Source organism: Oncorhynchus tshawytscha, linkage group LG17, assembly GCF_018296145.1.
Source record: "Oncorhynchus tshawytscha isolate Ot180627B linkage group LG17, Otsh_v2.0, whole genome shotgun sequence".
NCBI classification, from domain to species: Eukaryota; Metazoa; Chordata; class Actinopteri; order Salmoniformes; family Salmonidae; genus Oncorhynchus; species Oncorhynchus tshawytscha.
This window is the reverse complement of record NC_056445.1, coordinates 21512173-21518172: the sequence shown is the minus strand read 5'-3', so window position 1 is coordinate 21518172 and position 6000 is coordinate 21512173.

Here is a 6000-nt window from a genome sequence, read left to right as displayed (position 1 = left end):
GACCTAAAACAGAGAATTTTTATTAGGATTAAATGTCAGGAATTGTGAAAAACTGAGTTGATATGTATTTGGCTAAGGTGTATGTAAACTTCCAACTTCAACTGTATGCATTTATTCTTAGATGGAGAAAGACTCTTTAAACTACACAATCATGTACCACATCCCACAATGTAAAAAAAATGTTGTTGTAAGCTTTACAGTAATGTACTGTTGAACCAACGTTTCTTTGGAATGTATGGTAACATACTGTACTTTTACAGTAATGTACTGTTGAACCAACGTTTCTTTGGAATGTATGGTAACATACTGTACTTTTTCTTTTTTCTACAGTATCTGCCTGTAAGTAAAAAAATGTACATTGCGGCAGTTCACTCTCCATTCAGGTGAAAAATGTCTTAATATGCAAGGTAGGGTCTTATCTGTCTCCTTGGTGACCTGCACTCACCCTCCAACCTCAATATGCAGAGCAGCCTCCTCCTTCCTACCCCTACCTGCTCAATATCACCTAACCCTCACAGGGAGAGCTAGTAGGTTGAACACTGTCAGTACACATAGGAGTTCAGGAGATCTCTGAATGCTCTTTGGGTTTTACAGGCTAAGCCCTGTCTTTATCATTTCTATGGTAATGTAATTGAATAAAAACAGAGATTGCTACAGTAGCCAGTTATGAAGTGTACTGTCCTTCCCTTCATGGTGGAGGTTGGCCTAGCCATTCTACTAATGATGCCAAACCAGTAGTGTGCGATGTGAGTTAATTTATATTCCCTATATCCACATGTCTACCCCTCAGAGAAAAGCCAGTCATTGTGTGCTAAGTCTAGAGGACTGTGTAATCATGCATTAAGCATGTACAATTGTGATCAACAGAACTATTGATCAAGTGTGTTGTGAGGTTGCAATTCCTTGGGACTGTGGTTTGACATTTGCAGGGAACTTGCCGTTGTTCAGGTCTGAAGACTCGTGTCCTCTGCAGCAGGGTCTCGGGGCCTCAGGGCTTACTGCTTCCTGGAGAGAGGCGCTCGAGACCCCAACAGATCCACAAACTGGTAAACCGACACAGAGGAGCGCATGCAGTCATAGAGTATAGAACGTACACACTGCACTGTCCTCTGGAATATAACGGTATATAAATCAACGTAACTGGAGGAGAGAGACAGTCAGATCCCTTTTACATGAAGGAAACCTTGTGGGGATATCACTGATGAACAAAACAGAGGATGACAATGCTTTGATGATTGCAGTTCAGCAGTCATGGATTATTATTATTTGTATGCATGATGAAATGACCCGAGGTACTTTTAATTTTTTTAATATATATATATTTTTTAACCTTTATTTAACTAGGCAAGTCAGTTAAAAACAAATTCTTATTTTCAACGACGGCCTAGGAACAGTGGGTTAACTTCCTGTTCAGGGGCAGAACGACAGATTTGTACCTTGTCAGCTCGGGGATTTGAATTTGCAACCTTTCGTTTACTAGTCCAATGCTCTAACCACTAGGCTACCCTGCCGCACTTTTGCAGATTATAAGAATTAATGTTGGGATGGGATTTGCAGGATAATAACAAAGATTTTAATTTGTATTGCATGAAGAGAAAAAATACATGTCTGTCCGTATGAATTTAATCTGTTTGTATCTGCTTTTTCAAACCTATTTATTCTCGTGATGTTATTGTGCTTAGTATGATGCCTAGCGTGTTGACATTGGTGTTTTATATCCTGACCTAGTGGTCTCTCCTGATAATCAACAGACCTCACCACACATGAAACAGCGCCCAGAGAGCGATGAGAGAGGTGGCACCCTGGTTAAATCCCTGGGAGACAAAGAAAGGGAAGTGACAGATGTGTTTCTGCCTGAGCAGCAGAGGACAAGGTTCATATCAACGGTGAAACTAGTTTTCAGGGTCCAACTCTTGTTATTTTCTGCGATCTGGTTCGTTGTCCCCTGGGCGCCTGTGGCTGACAGTCTGTTCCAGACATGTTTTTGCATCGCTCTGCACCTGGACAGTGACATGCCGCAGGCCAGAGAGGGGGGGGCTGCAACCCTGTGATCCAAATCTGTGAGCTCTTGGGGCCTGCGGCTCACATTCTGCATTTGGTGTGACAGTGTGTCTTTCAGGGGCATAGTAAACACTAAACACTTCTTCTTCAGTTGTCTAAGCCCAAATGTATGTTTCATGCTATTCAGCAGAATTATGTTAAACCCCAACTCCCTTGTGACAAATCACAAATGCCATTTATTTACCAACATTTTATTTATGATGATTCCCAAACATTACTGTCTCAGGTTGATGGTAATCATTGACCTGATTGACCTCAGATCACATTCTACTGTAGTATTGATCTGATGATTAAAAAAATAAAATAAGATGAGATCATTGCTGATGGTGTATCACTGCATTGTATGGGGCACAAACCAAATTAATACAAGGTGGAGGGGGGAGGGTGTTCACCATTCTGGGTTTAATCAATCACCCCCGGTGGAATCAGGGGCGGGAGGAGGAGGATCAGGTGGAGGAGGGGTTGGGATGTGGGATGTTGGCTGGGGAAGGAAGGAATTCCCCTTCAGGGGCTGGTGCGGGACCGGACTGTTTTTCAACACTCTAGGCGCGGCTCATTCATTCATTAGGCAGCGAGACAGGGGTGTTACGGTGGTGGGTCTGCCACGCTGGCGCTGCCTCATTACTATCCCAAGGCTGGCAGGAGTGTACCACATTGTGGAATATCTAACACCCCCTCCACTGTCCCCAACCCTGCCAGGGAGTGATGTGAGCTCAACATGTTGGATTGTCTGCTCATTATTGCAGTATCGTCATAACTCAGCCAAGGACGTTGTGTGTGGAGGAGGACGGGATAAGTGACGTAGAGCTAGGGAGGGGTTTCAAATCCCCGCGAAGGCGACATGGGAGGTATTTCTCTGATTGAGATACTAATAGCTTTGGAAGATAGAAACCTCCTCTCTCTCTCTCTGTCTCGCTCTCTCTTTTAACTGCCTGTCATAACCTATGGCTTAAAGATTATTCTTCCCTCCAAGTGCATCTAAAAAAGATTGAAATCCAACATTTGATTTAGCTTTGTACCTATTAAGAGCTTAGTTTTAAGGCTTTGTCCCAAATGGCACCCTAGTCAGAATGGGGCTCTGCACTAAATAAGGAATAGGGAAGAAGGTGCCATTTAGGAGGCACCCAGTGCTGTTGAATGTAATCACCCCGTATTGATCAGAGAGGACAAAGGCCAGGTTATTACTGGTCTATGAGTGTGTCAATGCTCCTACCCATTTGACTGTGATGCATTAGTTCCATTTACATGGCTGAAATGTCCTCACCTAATTACTGTCATTTCCCCTTGTTGAAGCCAGCCTCCATTTGGAGCCAGGTAAGGGCTTTTAGCACAGCAATTATTCCACTTCCTTGTATCTTCCTATCTTTCGCTTTGGATTACAATAATTTCCCCTGCTTTGCACGGTTTCGAAGGATACCTGCAGCCACACCACAGAACGACCCACTGTCGTTGTTATTAACAGTTGCATGTGCACACATTGAAGTGTCAAAGAATTGTCAAAGACTCCAGCCATCCTAGTCATAGACTATTCTCTCTGCTACCCCACGGCAAGCTGTACCAGAGTGCCAAGTCTAGGTCCAAGAGGCTCCTAAACAGCTTCTACCCCCAAGCCATAAGACTCCTGAACAGCTAATCAAATGGCTACCCAGACTATTTACATTGCACCCCCCACCTCCCACCACGCTGCTGCTACTATCTGTTATTATCTATTCATAGCCACTTTAATAACTCTATCTACATGTACATATTACCTCAATTACCTCGACAGCTGTGCCCCCCGCACATTGACACATTGACTCTGTACTGGTACCCCCTGTATATAGCCCCGCTATTGTTATTTACTGCTGCTCTTGAATTAATTGTTATTCTTATCTCTTACTTTTTTGGGGGGATTTTCTTAAAACTGCATTGTTGGTTAAGGGCTTGTAAGTAAGCATTTCACTATAAGGTTGTATTCAATGCATGTGACAAATAAAATGTGATTTAAAAATAAAAATAGGACTATTTCTCCTTCACTTTAGAAACTGCAGTACAGGATTGCTTCAATCTCACTGTATCCGAAGCCACAATAGTTGTTTTATCTGTGCACAATTTATACAAACACAAATTACTTATAACATTCTTATCCCGTGTTGTTCTCTACTCTCCCCAATGGGAACTTCAGGGTTTGTTTTCTTTCCAGCTTTTCTTGGTGATGGGTACAGTATGCCTTCTCTGGCAGCCTGTAGAGACCAGACTGTGATGGGTGCAGATGTTGGAGATGAGAGGCGATGAGGGGAGATGAGGAGGAGGAGGAGGTGCAGCGTGGTGCTGGAGGATCATGTGTTGATAGCTGCCATGTCTATTTTCCTATCAGATGGGGAGAGCCGAGGCCCTATGCCTCCCTCGGGGGAATTCTGGGCTGTTTCCATCTCACACATTTCTTCTGGCTCTCACTCTCTTCCTCACACGCACACACACACAACACACACAACACACACAAACACTGTATCATCCCAGATGCAAGAGCCAGATTTACTTATTTCATGATGGGCTTTTTATCCCGCATTATCAAGCGATTTCAAGGAAATTTTATCCCCCACCAACGCAGTTATGATTTATCTGCTGGAGCCACAGTGATAAATGTTCTTGAGAGTAAAAACATTATTTGTGTAGTTGGATCATTCTTCGTCCCACTCCCCATAACTCCTCTGTCTGTTCCTTGGTAGAGTTATGAGCGCTCATGGCAGGTAATGTATTTCATTATACGCTAGCCTAGTTTTAAATATAGAAAATGGGTGGGATGGGACCAGTCCAGCCTGAGGCCATTTTCTCGGCTGGTCCCTGAAGGTGCATCCAATATTGATTGCTATGGAGCGGAGTGTTATATCCCCACAGAGCAGGATGTGTAGGCAGCAGGAGAGACGCTGCTGCTTGTTTCCTGGCCAGATTTAGACTGCCAAGCAACACTAGCGATGACAGACTACTGGCGGAGGTGCCATGGATCCACAGTGAGCTGCAGCTTCACAGCTTGAGCTGCTAAAGCCCCCCACGCTGTCTGCAGAGCAGAGAGGCACAAGTCAAAACAGAGACTAGGCACACACTATCTTTCCCTCTCTTTCTCATCATGTCAACACGTGAGCATTGATTAAGGCTGAGAAGATGTATGCACCCTACCCCTATTTCCCTTAATGACAAGGTTGAGGAGAGAGTAAAGGAAATGCTAGAATGTTCTGTGTTTACCACCTGTTATGCAAGTAGGTTGTGTTTCCATCTACTGTGGGAGAGGAACACAGCATCCATGATAGGACAGGATTGTCTCCAAGAAAGTACAGAATTCAGAACAGCAAATATCTGTCACTGAAATCCTGCTGCCTAAGGAATGAATTTCCATTCAGATTGTGACCAGAAAAACATTGGTATTTATTCCGGGCTCTAACTCGCTGGATGATGAAGAAGTTTTGCCCAGTGATCTTCTTGCCTAGATTCACGTCAAAAGTATCATACTTTGCATTCTGGGTAGAAGGTCTGGCTTCATCTGACTTTCACTTTGAGCTCTGATGAATCTGCTGAACAGTTTTTCTCCCTATAAAGGGACGTCTGATTCTCAGAACAGTGGTGGTTTGGCAGCCCAAGTATGATTCATCGTCATAATCTCCTTTGCACAGCGAGCGATTTTTGTAATCAACACATTTAAATTGAAAAAGACGTGAATCATTCTCTCTCATATGTGCCTAATCAAGAGGGGAAAGCAGCAAATGGTTAGGACTGCTTGGCTCATTAGACAGCTCAGGGCGTGGTGTGAGAATATGGGTATACATAATGGGAAAGTTAGGCCTCTACTTAGAACATGGAGAACATCATATAGAACATCATTTCTCAAGCAGTTATTTCTCCCAAGCCTTGATTCGCAGAAATGATGATTATTTGAATATGGTGTGTTATTGCTGGGCTAGAGAC